The sequence below is a fragment of the Peromyscus maniculatus genome, chromosome 14, assembly GCF_049852395.1.
Source record: "Peromyscus maniculatus bairdii isolate BWxNUB_F1_BW_parent chromosome 14, HU_Pman_BW_mat_3.1, whole genome shotgun sequence".
Lineage (NCBI taxonomy): Eukaryota > Metazoa > Chordata > Mammalia > Rodentia > Cricetidae > Peromyscus > Peromyscus maniculatus.
Window position 1 is genome coordinate 4887434 of NC_134865.1, and position 21305 is coordinate 4908738.

Consider the following 21305-nt stretch of genomic DNA (forward strand, 5'->3'; position numbering starts at 1 on the left):
TCACAGTAACAGAAAAGTAACTTACACAATTTCTCAATGATGATCATTAATAATAATGGGATTAAAGAAAGATGTAATTATTCATTGTCTAACTGGTTCTGGAAATTGATTTTTTTAACTAGACCTTTAGTAAGACTATACTGTATTCTAAATCACTTTCTTTTCTCTCTTTATATACTGTTTATTGTGATATTTGCAGGTAATTAATTTGGAAAGATGTGTGGATGATCAGAATTTTTAAGATGTCCTGTGTCTGAAATGAATTGACTTTACTTACTTGCCTTAATAATTCACTGTTGGCTTAAAAAGCCTCTCTTAGAACTCTAGAATTGTCATAATGGGATTTGTAGAACTCATTCTAGTCCATCTCTCAGATACTGGGTGTCAGCTTTTATGGTAGGAAAACAGTTGGTCTATTTCTAAGCTGAACTTACAATTCAGAGCTTTCATCTGAGAAAGGAAACATGTGGAGAAACGGAGAACATTTCTTCCAGCTTCTGTATCACCATTCCATGAAAACAGAGGTGGGATAAGACGCCTGCACCGTCAGTTTGCACACATCCAAGAACTTAGGCCTGATTGTTTAGTGTTTTGCTGCTTTTGGCCACATTCCTTACAGAACAGAATGTGCACAAGGAAAGAAAGCTGTGTCTTGCTTCATATCTTGCCACTTGAAGTGATCAAATTTTGTTATTTCTAAGTCTAAAAGATATGTAGAAATATCTTTTTTTTTTTTTTTCCGGTACTACACTCATTTGTAAAGGCATTTCTTTTTTTTTTTTTTTTTTTTTTTTTTTTTTTTGGTTTTTCGAGACAGGGTTTCTCTGTGTAGCTTTGCGCCTTTCCTGGAACTCACTTGGTAGCCCAGGCTGGCCTCGAACTCACAGAGATCCGCCTGCCTCTGCCTCCCGAGTGCTGGGATTAAAGGCGTGCGCCACCACCGCCCGGCCTTGTAAAGGCATTTCTAATCTTTTTCTTTTCTTTTTTTTCTAGATAGAGTCAGGGATTTAATATAAAGCAGCTGGTGAAGAACCCCTATTTGAAAAGCACCCCACCCATGGGACATTCTCACTGCTATCATGTACGTCACACATTACATCATTGATTTGACTTTAACCTCCATATGGGCAGAATACTGGGAAGGAAAGGGGAAAGCTAGGTTTTAAAGACAGTGTGATTAGATGATCACCTCTTGTCCTTTGCAAATGTCTTTGTCACTGATTTCTATGATTTCAGTGAGTTGCAGACACCTTGAAAAAGCATTTGAGTTGAGTCTGTACGTCATTTATGAAAGTACTGACTGCTCCAGAGCTTTTCACGCTTATTTTGTTCCAGTTCCATGGGTGATGGTGACTCCTTAAATTCAACTCAAAGTCAGAATATATTTCCACCATAAGAATCTTGAATGGTTATTTTAGAGTGAGTGCCCTAGGAGTCCCTTAGAAATGTTAATACCACACTAAGAGCCAGGGAAGAGCCATTAACAGACTGAGAATTGGAACTGCAAAGTGAAAATGAGATGTCATCTACATAGGATGAAATGAAGCAAGGAGAACTCTGAAGGAAAATTTGGCTGAGAAATAATGGCTGTAGCCTGTGAGGGAGAGCTGAACCAAGTTAACAGTAAAGGTACATATGGAAGAACACTGTAAGGACAGTCACCGACTTATGTGATTGACTCCATGGTGTGGGGACAAAGCACCAAGCAGGCTTTATATGAATCTCAACCCAGATGACGAAGATAATGAAGAAGAGAGGAAGTTCAGATACTAAAACGGGTCAGGAAAAGTGGAGCTTCACATTCACTCGGGAGGCGTGGTGATCATGTCACCTGAGGATGGATTACAACACTGGCGGTAACCCTGAAAATAAACTTCAACCAATTCATAGAACTGTAAATATTAAAAGCAGTATCTAGACATCCCAGAGTTAGAAAACAGTGATGTTAAATCAATAGACAAATTAAAATATAACTGTACAGCTGACATCAATATAAGAGAATGAAAAAGAAAATAAATGAAGGTAACAAGCTTATTAAATGAGCTTTGAATATATGCCATTGATCCCTGAGACTCATTGTTTTGCCTCTATATAAGCAACACACAACACAGACACTGAGAATAAACAGAGTTTATCTACTGTGATGAGCAGTGTTGATCTGGGACTGATTTAACTTGAGTGAGGCTATTACTATAAATAAAGACCATCATTTAAAAAATAATTAAAAAGAATGAAGTGGATAAATGTGAGGTGTTGATTCCTAGAAAGACTAAATATAGTAAAAATGAAAATGTCTCAAGTTAATATACAGACAAGAATGTACTAGTTACCAGTCTTGTTGGAGGATTATAAAACTTTCATCAATGAGCTGGGCATGGTGACACACACCTTTAATCCCAGCCTTGGGAGGCAGAGGCAGGTGGATCTCTGTGAGTTTGAGGCCAGCCTGGTGCACAAAATGAGTTCCAGGACAGCCAGGGCTGTACAGAGAAACCCTGCCTTGGCAAAAAAACAAAACAAAACAAAAAAAACCCTCCCCCCAAAACAAAAACCAACATTTCATCAATGGAAACAAACTTCTAGAGAAGAAAAAAGATTTTTTTCTTAAGGTATATGTTAGACTTTCCCTCCATGTTGTTCGACTATAAGATAAGCATCTAACATAGGTGGTATTTAAGTGTAAACAACAATACTCTGTCAATTTTAATGTATTAATTCTAACTTATTAAAATTAAGTGAGGAACTAGTAATAATTAAAAACAAAAAGATGAGTGTCATTGTAATTGTAAGGGATAATTAAATGCATATGTGAGGATAGTGTAAATTTGACTGTCACATGTCAGTATATATGGGGTGAAGAAATATTTGTATATTAGGATAATAAAATCACTGTTCATAAACAGCTGAGATGAAGAAGTTTTTAATATTTAAAAAAATCAGAAGAATAGTCATACAGTCTATTAAAATACACACTATAAAATTTAATATTAAAATGAATCAAGAAAATATGTTGTGAGTATAAAAAGAATAGCTTTAGTGCTCTTGCTCTTGGTTGCCCACCCCTCCCCCCAACCCCCAGAGGTGGAAGGCAAGTTCTTATCGCTGAAGACACAGGACCCATAGGCGTCTGAGCTGTTCTGACCCACAAGCCTTCTCTCTAAGGACCAGCTTTCATGGTACCAGATGCAGCCATGCAAGCTTCCAGAGGACAGGACCAACCAACAGTCCTACCCAGCTACGAGACCTGTGAACCACATAAAGACCAGAATGGCACATAACCTTAAGGGTCCAGTCGTGGCACACATACCCTGGTGGTAACCAACAGCTCCCTAACTAGACTTAAGACCTGCTCAGCAAGAGGAAAGCCATGCCTGGTACTGGAAACCTAGCCAAGTACTCAGTGCCAGTGAAGTTGCAGATCGTGGAAAAAGAACCTACAGTGTTACTAAACCAGCATAATCCCTAACGATGCTCTAGATATTTGTCCTCACGTCCACAGACAAATGTAGTCTTCATCCCCCATTAAGGAAACTTCTTTTTGTAACATGTGGAGAACATTACAGAAACCCACAACCAATCAAAAGGCAGAGTTGTGGAGCCTAGTCCCGATGGATATATATATTTGTAAAACACCCCCCACACCCAAGGCTTAGGGAACAATGAGGAAGAGAGGCCTAGAAAGGTGATAAGAACCAGAGGACCATGGAGCTTTCTGTGAGAATGAGTCCCCTAGCAATGTCAAAAGCTACAACCATAAAGTCTCACCAACATGGCTATTGAAATATGAACTAAACAAGGAGGACACCAAGGAGCATGCCAAAGTGGTTGGGGGAAAGCCCATGAGGCCTCAGCCCCACAAAGCACTTTGGCCAGCTAGGGAATGCTGAGCACTGGAAAAATAGTCTTCCCCAGGGCAGAGCACAAGCCGTTGGCTATTTTTTATAACAAGTTATATTTATGTATTTAGGAATATACTTCTATATACTTTCGCAAATATGTATGTAACAATAAATAATGAGAAAAGATGCTATGAATTTGCAAGAGAACCAGGAGGAATAAATAGGAGTTTGGGGAGAAGAACAGGAAAGGATAAATGGTGTAATGGCATCATAACCTCAAAAAATAAAAGAAATCATTTAAAAAAAAAGCAGCCCTTATTCAAATGCATAAAACTCATTAAAACATGTTTATCTAAATAAAAGATTACAATATTTCAAAGTAGAAAGCATGTTTAATTAAAATAATAAATTATTGTTACTTTTTAAAAAAATTTATTTTATTTTACAATATAATTTAGTTCTACATATCAGCCACGGATTCCCTTGTTCTCCCCTCTTCCACCCCCCTCTCCTTTCTCCCAGCCCACCCCCCATTCCCACTTTCTCCAGGGCAAAGCCTCCCCCAAGGATTGAGATCAACCTGGTAGACTCAGTCCAGGCAGGTCCAGTCTCCTCCTCCTAGGCTGAGCCAAGTGTCCCTACATAAGCCCCAGGTTTCAAACAGCCAACTCTAGCAATGAGCACAGGACCCGGTCCCACTGCCTGGATGCCTCCCAAACAGATCAAGCCAATCAACTGTCTCACCTATTCAGAGGGCCTGATCCAGTTGGGGGCCCCTTAGCCATTTGTTCAGAGTTCATATGTTTCCATTCATTTGGCTATTTGTCCCTTGGTTTCAACAATTCTCGCTCATATAAATCCTCCTCTTTCTCGCTAATTGGACTCCCAGAGCTCCACCCGGGGCCTAGCTGTGGATCTCTGCATCCAGATCCCTCAGTCATTGGATGGGGTTTCTAGCACAACAATTAGGGTGTTTGGCCATCCCATCACCAGAGTAGGTCAGTTTGGGCTGTCTCTCGACCATTGTCAGAAGTCTATTGTGGGGGTATCTTTGTGGATTTCTGTGGGCCTCTCTAGCACTTTGCTTCTTCCTTTTCTCATGTGGTCTTCATTTACCATGGTCTCCTATTCCTTGTTCTCCCTCTCTGTTCTTGATCCAGCTGGGATCTCCCACTCCTCCAAGCTCTCTTTCCCTCGACCTTCACCCTTCATTACCCCCATTCATGTCCAGGCTGTTCATGTACATCTCATCTACTTCTCCATCATTGGGTGATCCCCGTGTCTTTCTTGGGGTCCTGTTTTCCAGGTAGCCTCACTGGTGATGTGAGTAGCAGTCCAGTCATCCTTGTTCCACATCTAGTATCCTCCTATAAGTGAGTACATACCATGTTTGTCTTTCTGAGTCTGGGTTACCTCACTCAGGATGATTTTTTCTAGATCCATCCATTTGCCTGCAAACCTCATGATGTCATTGTTTTTCTCTGATGAGTAGTATTCCATTGTGTATATGTACCACATTTTATTTATCCATTCTTCAGTTGAAGGGCATCTAGGTTGCTTCCAGGTTCTGGCTATTACAAACAATGCTGATATGAACATAGCTGAGCAAGTGCCCTTGTGGTATGATTGAGCATTCCTTGGGTATATGCCCAAGAGTGGTATAGCTGGATCTTGGGGGAGATTGATTCCCAATTTTCTAAGAAAGCGCCATATTGATTTCCAAAGTGATTGTGCAAGCTTGCATTTCCACCAGCAGTGGAGGAGAGTTCCCCTAGCTCCACATCCTCTCCAGCATAAGGTGTCTTCAGTGTTTTTGATTTTAACCATTCTGACAGGCATAAGGTGGTATCTCAGAGTTGTTTTGATTTGTATTTCCCTGATAATTAGGGATGTTGAGCAATTCCTTAAATGTCTATGTATGCCTGCACAGAAATTAAAAAAGCTTTCTAAGTCAGAATTTATATCAAGTTATATCATCTCCCAAATTAATAAAATGTTATATCATTCAGATGTTCCAAATACGTTGGTTGATTAGGCTAGATATTAACACCATGAAAAAGTCCAAATTGTAAATTCAACTCATATTCTTGCTAGCAAAAACCAAAACAAAATCAAACAAACAAACCAAACCAAACAAAAACTAGATGGGACAGAGGTAAAGCTTGTCTGGGACCGAGGAGCTTTGCCGGTGTGAAAGAGCCTACTGAGGTAGATGAACTGACAGAACCCATATAAACTTGGAAGTGGTGGCATCTAAGGATTCCTCCATTCTGTGAGACCCAAGGATGCAACTAACCTACTGTCCTACTGGAAAGTTGTATGAATAATGAAAGACTTGACAGAATTTTTAAAGATAAAAGAGTAGAGACGAATAGCCTGCTTTTGCATCCTGGGATTCTGAAGGAAGAGATCTGGTCTGTGAGCCATGAAGAACTGAGACCCTAAAAGGCAGTAGAGAGCCAGAATATACTAGAGAGAGACTAGAAACTGATATTCACAAAAGAAACAACAGAGTCCAGCTTAGAGCATTAAACAAAGTGATGGGAAGCTACTCTCTTAGGTCATACAATAAAAGGAAGGTCCACCAAACAAAGCTTTAGATGTAGAAATGTACACTGTGGTGCAGCAGAGGCTGGGGTTGGACATGACACTTGCCTTGCCTCTCCAACTCTCAGGCTAAGGCAAAAGACAGACAGATTTTCAGAAAAACACAGCAATGAAACTGCTCTGGAGCAGACAGGATATTAGCACTATAATATCTCCAAACATGAAGCCCTTCTCCATGGACTTAGTAAACAATGGCCCTGAGAACCACATACACACATAGGATAGGATCTGACCCAGACACAAGCTCATAGACACAAATATATCTTTACAAAGGCTGCAAAGCACCAGCAGGAAAAAAAAAAAGAGCTGAGTTCTAGTAAGACAAGAATACCTAACCTCTAATATAAGTAGTAACAGGCTGTGGCCTTTTTCAGAGCCTCAGACATTGTAGACCAGGAAAGCCTGACTATGTTGCACATGGATGATATTAGCTGGTATGGTGGACAGTGTGCTAGGAGAACCCCTCACTAAATGAACAGCTTAAGATAGTTTTCAACTTAGCAAATTCCACTTAGCAAAACCACAGAAGACAGACTGCACACAGCTCTCCCTGGTCTAACCTGTTTGAACTTTAAACACTCAGCTGTTCTCTTGCCTTCTGAGTTGACTGCAAGCAAGTTCAGGGTATGGGGAATCCCATTCTCCCAGTAAGGAAGAAACACTGGCTGTCATATTTTAATTTTTCTCTTTTAATTTTTTTGTATTGTTTCATGTGAGTTTTGTCTTGCCTGATTAAATTCCATGATATTTTTTTTGTCCTTTTTCACTTATTCCTCTTATTGTTTCTCCTACATTTAACCCCATATACTTTTCCCCTCATCCCTACTTGATTACTCTATTTTTAAGGATACTCATTTCCCCATCTTTTCATTTTATACTGATTTAATGCCATTAATGTTAACAATACTTAAACTCCATTTATTTTAATTGTATCTTAGCTTCTTTGTTTTATAATGTTATTTTGGATTTAACTGAAATACCCATTTTATTTTACTACAGTTTAGTAAATGGTTTGTTGTCAAATCATTGTTCCTTTTCCACTGTTTGATTCCCCCTTGTAAACAGTAGAGGGGATCATACAGCCAATGAAGACTACCCAGTGTAAAGACTCACACCAAAGATTAATGAAAATGTAGAAAAGGATTGAAAGATGAATTCATTCCAATAAATGTTCAAATCACAACATAGAAGCACTAAGAATTTTAGAAATCAAGAAAATAAGCAAATATGACCAAAATCTCAAAGTCTCCATTAATAACTGAAACCAAGATAAGTAAATAGCTAAAATGTCAGAAAAAAAATCTAAAATCCAACTTTAAATTGTAATGACTTTAAAGAGAATCAAACCAGCCATGAATAAAGTAAGGAAGTCAATTTAGGTTCTAGCTGAGAAAATTGGATATGTGAAGGATACAGAAATTCTGAAAAAGAATCAAGTAGAAACATTGGAAACAAAAAAGTCAATCAACCCAATTAAAAAATAATTGGAAAACATGACCAACAGACCAAATCAAACAGAAAAAAAATATCAAGGATGGAAGACCAAGATAATCAAGAAGATAAAACAGCCAGGAAATAGTAAATTACAAATAAGCATAATCATTACACCTGAGAGCTCTGAATACATACTCTATGTACAAACTGAATCATTGAGGAGAATGAACTTTTTTTTTTTTTTTTTTTTTTGGTTTTTCGAGACAGGGTTTCTCTGTGTAGCTTTGCGCCTTTCCTGGAACTCACTTGGTAGCCCAGGCTGGCCTCGAACTCACAGAGATCCGCCTGCCTCTGCCTCCCGAGTGCTGGGATTAAAGGCGTGCGCCACCACCGCCCGGCGAGAATGAACTTTTGTTTGCTTTTTTGTTTGTTTGTTTTTGAGACAGAGTTTCTCCTTGTAGCTTTGCACCTTTCCTGGAACTCACTTGTTAGCCCAGGCTGGCCTTGAGCTCACAGAGATCTGCCTGGCTCTGCCTCCCGAATGCTGGGATTAAAGGTGTGCACCACCACCACCACCACCACCACCACCACTGCCTGGTGAGAATGAACTTTTAAAGGCATAGGTTAAAAGTTCAATAAAACTATAGCAGTGACTAAGGAAATATTACTGGATCCTAATGGCTCCCTCTGGGGAGGGGCTGAGAAGGTGAGAAGGCATGGTGTCAATGGCACATATACCAGGAGTCAGTTGAAGGCAAACAACAAACTCATTTATTCATTAATGGGGAAGGCCTTATATAACCTCTCCTTGTACCCAAGCTGTGTCCCAGTCTGGTAGCATTGTGTGGTCATCCCTCATTTGCTGTGTATGCTCAAGAACTCTGTCAGCAACCAGGAACTCTGACAGCTCCTGTTGCTAGGCTCTTAGGCAGACTCCAGGTTGGCTCATAAGGAAGTACATTATATATGCATGCCTTGGTAACTGGTTTGAGCCAATTTCCTCAACCCTATGGACCTGTTTTACTATAGGGAAAGATACAGACATACAAGAAAAGTTATTTAGATCCAAAATAGATCTAGAACAAACCTCTCCATAAACATTACCATCAAAATGTCAAATCTGCAGACCAAGAAAAAGTCTAAAATATAATAGAAAAATTCCAAATGAATTATAAAGGCAAACTAATGACAGTAACATCACAACTCTCAGCAGAAAGGCCCTGAAAGTAAAAAATGTCAGTCATGATTTCCATTGCCAGTCAAGTTACTTTAAAAACCAATATAGAAATAAAGACATTTAAGAATTTTTTTGTTTTGTTTTTTGTTTTTCAAGACAGGGTTTCTCTTTGTAGCTTTGTGCCTTTCCTGGAACTCGCTTTGGAGACCAGGCTGGCCTGGAACTCACAGAGATCTGCCTGCCTCTGCCTCCAGAGTGCTGGGATTAAAGGTGTGCACCACCACCACCCAGCTCAAATTAAAGAATTTTATGACAGACAAACCAGTATTTCAGAAAATATTTAATAGAGTCTTAAACACGAAAGAGGAAGAACATTATTCCCAATCATTACAGCATAGAGCAATGAAAACTATGGATAACTATGGCTCTTCTTGGAGGAAATAGCTCCCATGAAACCACTGCATGGCTGTAAGACAACCTGGACACATGAGGTCCCAGTGCTGTGTATTGTCCATAATCTTATGTGTTAGAAAGGAAACAATGAATCAAGCATCGGTACAAAACAAGCCTTGTTGTCAATATGTGGAGATTGATCAAGTGATCATGGAGCCTTCAGTAGGAAATCTATGAAATAATGATCTGCACAGTCAATAAAGGAAAGCAAGCAAGCAAGCTATAAATACCTCAACATTATCTAGTTTTCCTTAATCAAAAGTTTTCATAATAAGACCCTGAAAAGTCCCTTAAAAGACATAGGACCACAGGCCTCCATGACTGAGGATACATCAAATTGTGTTCAGTAAGTACATCATTAGAAACAAACAAACAAACTCCCAAAACTCTTAGGCTGTGATTATTAAGATAATGTAATTTGAAAATATGGGTCTATGTTTTATTTGAAAGCAGAAGTAAATAACAAAAACTCAGCAGATTCAAGAAGAAAAGAAGAGTCAATATTCTATTGCCAGTGAGATGGCAACTTTCTACTAAATGTGACAACAGGAGTTTGAAGGAGAAAGAAGGAATTGCCTCCTGAAAATTGTCCTATGACCTCTATGCATCTAGATGTGTACACACACACACACACACACACACACACACACACACACACAAAACACTTGCTAATGTTAAGATCAATCCACATGAGTATATTTAATAGCTAATAAGGATTTATTAAGATATAATTGAGGAAATACACCCATGAATACAGAACTGAGTAAAGAACTGAAGTCGTCCTCTGTTCTATTCGGGAGCGAATGCATCTGACTGTCCGATCATGCCAGGAAGCAGGAAGGAAGAGACACTTGCAAGAAGCACCACCTCTTTTGGGCCTTATAGCCCAAGGTCATGGGCAGAGCAAATACCACTATACTCTATTACTGTAAGTAAAGTTGAAGGTCCCAAGGAGAAAACTCAAAGTAATCCAGGATAGAGTCTGGAGTCTTCAGCTAAAGGGCTGACACACAACGCAGAAAACAACTTCTACAGTTTGACTTGGCTCAGGCTGACAACAAAGTACCAGAGACTGGTGGAGACTGGGTGGCTCATACAAAAGTCAACTAATTTTTCATAGTTCTGGCATCTGCTAATTCCAAAGTCAAGGTTCATTTCTTGTTAAAAGCTTCCTGTCTGGCTTGTAGAACATTCTACTTTGATTATATCATAATTATACCCTCTCTTCACTTGAGGGTCTCTTACTGGTAGTTAAACTCCACTGGCCCATCTCCAAATGCCATCACATGGAGGCTTATGTCTCAACATATAAATTTTAGCACTGGAGGGACACATTTCAGTCCATTGCATAGTTTAACTTGAATTTTCCATTTAATTCCATTAAATACCAGTTCATTAAATTTGGCGTTGCTCAATGTGCTGCAACAGAGAGTAAACTCTAGAGGTGACTTTCTGGTAAGATAAAAAGGTAGATGATTTAATCTACTTTTAAAAAGGTGTAGCAACGCCCGCGTTACTACTCGTTCATCACGTCCGAGCAAGGTGCTAAGGATTAAAAAGAGAGACAAGACAGTGGGTCATTTGTCTCAGTAGAATGCTGAGACAAATTGAAGAAGGGAGGAGGCCTTAAATACAGACTTACAGCACAGTGGAAGAACCTGGGAGGGCAAAAGTTCACTACAATGTTTTACATTCTAGAATTACACCAATATGCAGGGTATGCAAACAAGGAACCTTTGGTAAGCTGTTTAGGAGGAAGGAAACCAGCAGGGAAATTAGCATAGGGAGGACATCTGATCAAGGTCATCAAGCAAGGCAACAGCTCCCAACAAAAAGGAATTACTTGTTTTAAATATTTTACATTGGATTGGATTTTTTTATATTGTATACAAATTTTGTATTGGACTCATCAAAATAGGATAAATAATGAATTTTTTTTGTCTGAATTTGTCAAATGTTAATGGATTGGACATTGTTAATGTATATAATGGAGTTTTTTTGGTCTGAATCTGTCAAATGTTAATGGACTAGACATTGTTAATATAATTCTTGACTGTATATATTGTATACACTTTCTATATTTTTTCTTACACTAGTTATATATTTTTGTTTTAGACAAAAAGGGGAAATGTGGTGATATTGTGTCTCCCCCCCCACCGCCCCCCAATATATTGTGCACCTTAAAAAACTTATCTGGGGTCAGAGAACAGAACAGCCACTAGATAGACATAGAGGCCAGAAAATGGTGACACACACACCTTTAATCCTAGCATTTCAGAGGCAGAGATCTGTCTGGATCTCTATGAGTTCAAAGCCACATTGGAAACAGCCAGGCATGGTGACTCACGCCTTTAATCCCAGGAAAGTGATGGCAAGAAGCAGAAAGGTATATAAGGCACGAGGACCAGGAACTAGAGGTCTTTTTAAACTTTTAGGCTTTTGAGCAGCAGTTCAGCTGAGATCCATTCAGGTGAAGACTCAGAAGCTTTCAGTTTAAGGAAACAAGATCAGCTGAGGAATTGGTAAGGTGAGGTGGCTGTGGCCTGTTCTGTTTCTCTGATCTTCAGTGTTCACCCCAATATATGGTTCCTGGGTTTGTTTTTATTAATAAGACCTTCTAACAATTCATGCTACAACTTTCTGAGTGAAAACCAGGCAAGGAAAGGCAATGCCATAGTGGAAAGTGGGGAAACTGAGAAAACACAGAGAACAAAAAGAAGAAAATTGTGAATTTGTAAGGAAACAAAGAAAAATGTAAAGCAAGAAAGACAAATAATTGCAAAATATTTAAAATGACAAAATAATATCAAACATGTTTGTTAAGGGACATGACAAATAAAAGGACAGGGGAATACATTTACATGTAACATGTTACATGTAAAGATGAAGGTTTTGATTGCATGAAAACCAAGGAATAAGAGATACAGGTGAAAGCTAGTCATGTGGTCTGTTGGTTACAAAAGAAGATGAAGCTAAGAGAGGGTGTGTGTGCTTGTGTATGTATGTGTGTGAGTTTGAGTGTGTATGCCTGAATGGGTATATGACTGTGATTGTATATGTGACTGTAAATGTGAGTGTGTGTGTGTATTTTATTCATTTAATTTTTAAAGTTTTTTGATTTTTTGACATTATGAAATAATTATATTTTTTTGTTTGTTTGTTTTTTTGTTTTTTGAGACAGGGTTTCTCTGTGTAGCTTTGCGCCTTATCCTGGAACTCACTTGGTAGTCCAGGCTGGCCTCGAACTCACAGAGATCCGCCTGGCTCTGCCTCCCAAGTGCTGGGATTAAAGGCGTGTGCCACCACCACCCGGCATAATTATATCTTTTTACCCTTCTCTTTCCACCTTCCAAACCTTCCCATATGTCTTTCCTTGCTCTTCATTAATTGTTGTTACATACAGGCATGTGTTTGTATATATATATATACATAAATATATATACATATATATGTATACATATTTCTAAATGCATAGTACAGCCTTCTCAGTCTGTATAATGTAACATGTATGTTTTCAAGACAGGCCATTTGATATTGGTTAACCAATTGGTGTGCTTGTCTCTAGAGAAGACTGTTTCTCTGCTCTCAGCATTCTTTGGTTGTGTTCCCAATCCCAAAAGGATACATCTACGATAGAACTCTCATATCTGAGGCTCAGAGATCATTGCAGAAGAGATTGTAAGAACCAGAGGAAAGAGGAATTTGCTGTAAAATTATGTCTCTTAGGAATGTCAGAAGCTGCACCCATAATATGAGCTGAACATGGGAAACTCAATAGATATGCTAACATAGATGACCCAGAAAACATACATGGTGTAGAATGACTCAATGCTACATTTAATTTTTAATCGAGCTGTCATATTTTAGAATTTTAGTTTGGACCCCTAATTCATTGCTTTGCATGTATTATATTTATAGTAAATACCTTGTGAGTACACATATGATATTGTTTTAAATAGAAGAGACATCTTTTAAATGTATTCATAATATTTAAAACAGATGTCACTCTATTATTCATTCAACAAAAATAAACTGTTTTTCTGACAGTCTGAATAGTCAAGTGTAGTTTACTTTGACAGAAAACAAATGCCAAGACACTTTAATTGTCCAGTCCACTTAAGCTGGAAAAGGAGTCGAGCAATGACTCTATAATTATGGAGTGTCCTGCATGTCGCTCCGTCAACCCTGCTCCTGGGAGAAAATCCCTTACATGGGCTAATGCACACTGTTTTTCACAATTTTGCAGCACTTATCCTCACTTTGTCTTCCCAAAAGTCCATTTGGTTCCTTATTTGACCAGTGCCCAAATACCTACACAAATCAGCTCCCTCACACCCTTTGACAACACACAGCATTCTTACACCAGGGTTCAGGTGTTTGTCTTGTTATAGAGAGCTATGGACATCAAATACTTTATTTCAGGTTCATGGAGTTGAAGTAAAAAGAATGACTTAACAATGCAGATGAGCTCTTTTTAAACCGGAGAGATGGCTCAGCAGGGAAGAGCATCAGTGCTCTTGCAGAGGACCTGGTTTCAGTTCCCAGAACCTCTGTAGTGGCTAATAACTGCCTGGAACTCTGGGTCCCGAGGAGATGGTGTCGTAGTCCAACCTTGCATGGGCTCTTGCATGCATGTAGTTAGCATAGATATACTTCAGCAAACACATATACATAGAATAAAATAAATAATATTAAAGAATATAGCTCATGAGTATGCTATTTTTACATTGCTGCCCTGTATACATTAATCATACTCGTTAAGAATGATGTATCTAGGCACTTCAACTACAACAATGCAGAAAAAGATTTATTTTCTATTGTAATTAAAAACAATTACCAAGACAAAATTAAAGACCAAGAAATATGTAGCATTACAGTTGTATTATTTGTTCAAAGATGATTATCATAGGTCCCCTGGCAGAGTGTGTCTGATGTCTACAGAAATATACCATGATTTTTGAAGAATTTTAAAAATAGGCTTTTTAAGGATTTTTAAAAATAGCTTATGTGTAGTGTTGAGCATTCATTCTTTTTATTGCAAATCTGTGAACCAAAACATACATTCTAATTACAACAGGCTTCCTAAGTTCAGTGTTCTGTTCTTAGACATGCCAGAGCTTCAGCTCTAAAGACGAATCTTCCCTCTAACTTCTACAGTATGAGAGAACAGTCCATTTCCTCAACCCCTTCTGTGTCTGAATAATTGGGCAGCTTTTCTTTAAAGAAGGCCTCCTGCTACTTTCTTTTTTTTTTTTTTTTTTTTTTTTTTTTTTTTTTTTTTTTTTTTTTTTTTGGTTTTTTTTCGAGACAGGGTTTCTCTGTGTAGCTTTGCGCCTTTCCTGGAGCTCACTTGGTAGCCCAGGCTGGCCTCGAACTCACAGAGATCCGCCTGCCTCTGCCTCCCAAGTGCTGGGATTAAAGGCGTGCGCCACCACGCCCGGCCTCCTGCTACTTTCTTACTTTATTGTAGCCTGACTAGTCTGCTACCATATTAATGATCCTAAAATATGCACAATTGTAATTAATTGTTTTATTTTTCCTTATATCCCATTTTAAGTAATTTTATTAGGACTTTAGTGAAGTTTTCTTCATTTTTGTTGTGTTAGCTTATTTTTTTTTTTTTTTTTTTTTTTTTTTTTTTTTTTTGGTTTTTCGAGACAGGGTTTCTCTGTGTAGCTTTGCGCCTTTCCTGGAACTCACTTGGTAGCCCAGGCTGGCCTCGAACTCACAGAGATCCGCCTGGCTCTGCCTCCCGAGTGCTGGGATTAAAGGCGTGCGTCACCACCGCCCGGCCAGCTTATTTTTTTTTTAAGATTTTTAAATCTGTAAATTTTTATCAAATTTATAAAATTGTTTCTTCAAACATGCATCTTTTCCATTTGCTAATGCTACTTCTATTCCCCTATCTTTAAAATTCAGGTCTCGAAAAACTTCCAGTTATCTCTTCTCTTAGACATCAACTTTCATGATATTATGAACCAAGTAATGTTTTTCTTATTGTTAGTATAAATGTATATAAAATTAAGCACTCACTTTCTGTCTTGTTTTTCATATTCCCAAGCAACTACAGAGTAATTAGAGATTTTTTTTTTCAGCTAGAGTTTTGGAATAATTTGTGTGAAGTCTTTTTCCATGTAAATGCTGAGTAAATATAAGCTTGTATTAATAACTACTATTAATTCAACTATTTTCCACTCAAAAGTGTCAGGCTTGCTTCTCTTATATCCTCAAAACTTAACACAGTTTCTTATACTTGGTAGTCAAGAAGCCATTTGAGTTCTGGTTAGAGAAATGACTGAATTTCTGGCTACTTGAGTAAGAACCTCAGCCAATTGTACAGAGATACAGAATACATTTGTTCAGTCACTGTCACTATTATTTATGAACTGCATGCTTCTGTTGGTCCTCATTCCAGACACTCCTTCTGCCTTTTTTTTCCCTGAAGATGTTGTGCTGAAATTGTGCTTCCCAAGAAGGCATGTATCACCAAGACCCATTTCAAATGCAATCTACACACCGTAGAAAACAATAATTTTATAAACTAGAATGCCTAATTCGGTGGGTAAGGGGTTAAAGAGATAGTTCGGCTGTTAAGAGAACTTGCTACTCTTTCCGAGTACATGAGTTTGGGTCAAGCAGTTCACAACCGCCTGTAACTCTAACTCCAGTGGATTTTACACCTTCTTGTTGTCTCTGTAGGCACCTGCATACATGTGTGACATACTCACATAGACACACATAATACATACAAAACAGAAGAAAATATAATTTTTAAAGGAAGTCCCATAGTTGTAACCTGTGTATTAAAAACCATAAAACAAATAAATACACAGATACAGATAAACAGATACATACAAGTACACAGAGATAGATATAGATAGATAGATAGATAGATAGATAGATAGATAGATAGATAGATAATTAGATAGATTGATTATTATGCTGGGTCAAAATCAAAAGATACTTGAGGCATAACATGGATTTTACCTTTCTGATTACACTTTGCCCATATTCACTCCTTTTACACTTTCCTTACCCCTTTCCATTGGCTCCCTGTTCCCCCTAAAATAGTCCTTCTCATGGTTTTATATTATATAATTGTTAAAACATTTGTGTGTATAAAATACAAATATATATGACAATGTCTTAACACTATAACTTTCGTGCTATAGGTCTTAGATATCACTATTTCATAAGAAGGTATCAACCTGTAGACCATTTTGCAACAATTGTGAACTTACTGCAACTCAAGAATGTGTGGCTTCCATGCTTATAACAAACTATATTTTTAGTCTCTGATTTAATAGCCTAATTATTATGCTCCTGCTGAAATCTTGCAATTTATAAGAAAAAAAGCCAAAGATCATAATCATGGACATTATTCATATACTTAATGACAGTATATTTCATTTTTTTCAAAAATTATTAGAATTCACTATATATATATATATATGTATATATATATATATATATTCAAATAATTCTAATATTTTGAAAGGATCAAAGCATGGCCACTTTTCTATTTCATACTTAATTGATGTTTATGAATCATAAATGTCATGAACTATAAATTTATTATTTCTATTCACCTAAATTAAAAATAAGAAACAACTTATAGTCATTAAAATATCTTCAAATGTACCATCATTATTTGTATATATTTACAAAATAAGAGCTACCTCTTCAAAAATTTTTTATCATAGTAATCATCAAAAGAATTTTATGGTAAAAATGTATTTCAATTTTCAAAGAAGTTAAAACAAAGGTCATTATTTCAACTGGATATTATTACCTACTATTTAAAGGAAAGAAATGGGTCCATTGAGGAATATCAAGGGCACCCTACAATGTCAAGGACATTAGTATTGCCAAAGAATGGAATGAGACTTTCAAAGCACTCATGAGAGACATAAATGTTACAAAATAATCATATATGAAGTCAATTATCTTACAAGTAGCTGTGGATTAAGACCTCTTCTGAGATAAAGGAGAAATATGAAACAGACTCATATATTAAGAAATTAGAGGATTTCACCTTGGAATAATAAAAAGATTAAGATAAAAAGTACCTTACAACCTTGCTTTAAGGAAACGAGTCATTCCACTATGGCCAAAAGTAAAAAGTCTGTACTAACTCTTTAAGCAATGATGGGATGACTGACAATTACAAAATAACAAAACAAGTAAGAGAAACATAAAAGAATTAATATGGAGAAAACCAGATGAAACTCAGAAACCTCAATGTGGTGGTATTGTATTCCCCAAAATATTGTGCACCCTAATAAACTTATCTGGGGTCAGAGAACAGAACAGCCACTAGATATAGAGGACAGAAAATGGTGGCACACACGCCTTTAATCCTAGCATTCTGGAGGCAGAGATCCATCCGGATCTCTGTGAGTTCAAAGTCACACTGGAAACTGCTGTGGGATGGTCTGTATGTCAAATTGCTCTGATTGGTCAATAAATAAAACACTGTTTGGCCAGTGGCCAGGCAGGAAGTAGGTGGGACAAGGAGAGAGGAGAATTCTGGGAAGTGGAAGGCTGACGCAGAGAGACCTGCAGCCGCCACCATGACCAGCAGCATATGAAGATGCCGGTAAGCCACCAGCCACGTGGCAAGGTATAGATTTATGGAAATGGATTAATTTAAGCTGTAAGAACAGTTAGCAAGAAGCCTGCCACAGCCATACAGTTTGTATGCAATATAAGTCTCTGTGTTTACTTGGTTGGGTCTGAGCGGCTGTGGGACTGGCGGGTGACAAAGATTTGTCCTGACTGTGGGCAAGGCAGGAAAACTCTAGCTACAAATGGTGCCCAACGTGTTGGCAAGAGTTTCTACCTAAAACCTGAGAAAAGATTCTAAAATGGAGCTAAAAGCAGCTTCCTAATTGTCTCTCTCAAATGAGTGGCTGCCTGCCGGTTTGAGCTACTGGCGGGTTCCTAGCGTGCGAGCTCGGTCTGCAGTATGGCGGGAATGAGGCCTCTGCAAGTGGCACATTAAGCTGCGTGGTGGATTTAGCCTTTACTAGTACAAAACAAAAAGAGGTTTCTGGGCTACACGCTGCTTGGATAAAAGCACAGACCCCACGATGGGTCCCAGAGCTGGCGAAAAACGTACCACCACCATGTTGGGAAGCTGAAGTGGGAGGAGCCAGCAGCCACAGCGCCGTTTCAGGCTTAAAAGGCTGCAGTTTAAAGCAATAGGCTCAAGGTAATATAAAACATAAGCCACATAAAGATGGCTACCACACAGAGAATCTGGATTATGTTCTCTTTGATATTCGTAACTGAAGAGAAACATTTGATTGCAAAAGCTGTTGAGTTATGCCAAAATGTGTATTTTAAAGGTACCTTAACTTCAAAATTTGGATGTAAGGATATGTTGCTTTGGAAAGGAGGCTCTGCTTTTGTTTCTACAGAAAGCCAGAGGCTATGGATTTGTTCCAGATTAGGATACATCAGGTTTCACCAGCCAAGACCACCTGAAAGGTCTCCGATGACACCATGGCCCAGATGATCCGACATCCAGAATCGTTTCAAGGCAACTGGTTCAGATGATACGGTCTCACGGACTACTCCATGATCCTAAAATTTTCTTTGTGTCCCCATAAGATACAGCGCCCCCCTCCAGCAGGAAGTAGTAAGAGAAGCTACGCCCAAATTCCCAAATATACCAAGCTTACTTTGGAGATGTGTAAAAGTTAAAACCTTCCTTTTAAAAAAAAAGAAAGGGGAAGTGCTGTGGGATGGTCTGTATGTCAAATTGCTCTGATTGGTCAATAAATAAAACACTGTTTGGCCAGTGGCCAGGCAGGAAGTAGGTGGGACAAGGAGAGAGGAGAATTCTGGGAAGTGGAAGGCTGACGCAGAGAGACCTGCAGCCGCCACCATGACCAGCAGCATATGAAGATGCCGGTAAGCCACCAGCCACGTGGCAAGGTATAGATTTATGGAAATGGATTAATTTAAGCTGTAAGAACAGTTAGCAAGAAGCCTGCCACAGCCATACAGTTTGTATGCAATATAAGTCTCTGTGTTTACTTGGTTGGGTCTGAGCGGCTGTGGGACTGGCGGGTGACAAAGATTTGTCCTGACTGTGGGCAAGGCAGGAAAACTCTAGCTACAGGAAACAGCCAGGCAACACATGCCTTTAATCCCAGGAAGTGATGGCAGGAAGCAGAAAGGTATATAAGGTGTGAAGACCAGGAACTAAGGCCTGGTTAAGCCTTTAGGCTTTTGAGCAGCACAGTTCAGCTGAGAGGCATCCAGTCTGAGGAAATAGTATCAGCTGAGGAACTGGTGAGGTGAGGTAGCTGTGGCTTGTTCTGCTTCTCTGATCTTCCAATGTTCACCCCAGTACCTTGCTCCAGGTTTGTTTCTATTAATAAGACCTTCTGACAATTCTTGCTACAAGTGCAGCTGCCTCACTTGAGGGAGTGTGTCCCCGGGGATGAGCCTTGAGGCTTTACAGTCTGATCTCAAATCTCGCTAATTTCCACTTCTTGACTGTAGATACAGTGTGCTCTGGCTTCCTTCTCTGTCACCATGTCTTCTCCCCCATGGTGGACTAATGCCCCAAGGTACTATAAGCCCAAATCAACCCTTTCTCCCTTGTATTCATCAGGATAGTTTATTACAGAAACGAGTAACAAAACCAAGGCTACATAAAATTAAAGTAATTCAAAGAAATGAGTATGGAAAATACACAGGGACAAAATATGGAGCCAAAGAAGATTTCTTATCTTTGTCATTTTGGTAGCGAATTAGATGTGTAACATTCAAACTAATGTTTATTTGTTTATATGCATTTTCAGGTAGCTAATAGACTTTGAATGACACAGTTAGAAGAATGTGCCTGAAAATATGCTGTTGACTGCTTAAACTGTGTGTGGAAAGTGCCAACAGAAGAGTTTAGGTTCTGCTTATCATGAGTAGGTTTTACAGTGGTCTCCTTTATTGTATGCCTATGATCTCTTTCTCTGAGCATTCACTTGAGAAAACTTGCATTTGCAAATTCCTTCTTGGCACTGTTGGAATGTAAACCTCATAATATTGTTTTTTTTTTTTTTTGTCAGTTTTAGGGTCCAGAAATATCTTTTTCAAGGATGTGCAAATCATTCCTCTGAGATTCATTCATTATGTAATCACTAGAGAAGATATAACCCTATTCTCTAATTTCTGTTGAAGATCGGTAGCTTAGTTTAGACAAATGCCATTTATCAAGGAAAGCTGCCCTAACAACACTGACCACCCTCCATTCATCATTCTCCTAGAGTTTCACGCCGTCTCCTGTTTAAACGGAGCTGTGTTCAACCTCTTTTCTATTGCAGTGGTCTTGAACAAAGTCTTCCTTTCTATTTACCTTACTCAGTGCAATGTTTCTTTAACAATACCTTTGAAAAGAATACCATCCAAAAGCCATAAATAAGGCCAGAGAGGTGGTCAATCAGTTAAAGTACCTGACATGCAAGTAAGAAAATCAGAGTTCAGATCTTCAGAAGCCATGCAAGGTGAGTGTGCTAGCATGTCTATAATGTTAGCCATGGAAGGTAGACACAGGGGTTCACTGGGCAAGGTGGCTAGCAAGACTAACCATGTCATCAAGCTCTAGGTTAGATTGAAAAGCTTCTGAATGAATGAAATGGAAAGCAACTGAAGAGATACTCCAACATCAGCTACAGTCCTATACTCACAAACATGTGTACAACTACACAAGTGTGTACTGATATATACATAAGAATGTACATACAATTGAACATGTACCACATATACACACATACATGCAAATCCAT

At 38.5% G+C, this 21305-nt stretch overlaps 1 long non-coding RNA gene across 1 annotated transcript in view; it reads left to right on the top strand.

The window, feature by feature from the left end:
• The first annotated feature begins 373 nt into the window (after nt 1-373).
• Nucleotides 374-21305, top strand: part of LOC121822535 (uncharacterized) — a 69080-nt gene continuing 48148 nt past the window's right edge. Inside the window, exons 1-2 of the long non-coding RNA XR_006063714.2 lie at nt 374-524; nt 994-1081. This is a non-coding gene — a long non-coding RNA (uncharacterized LOC121822535). The remainder of the gene's footprint in view (nt 525-993; nt 1082-21305) is intronic.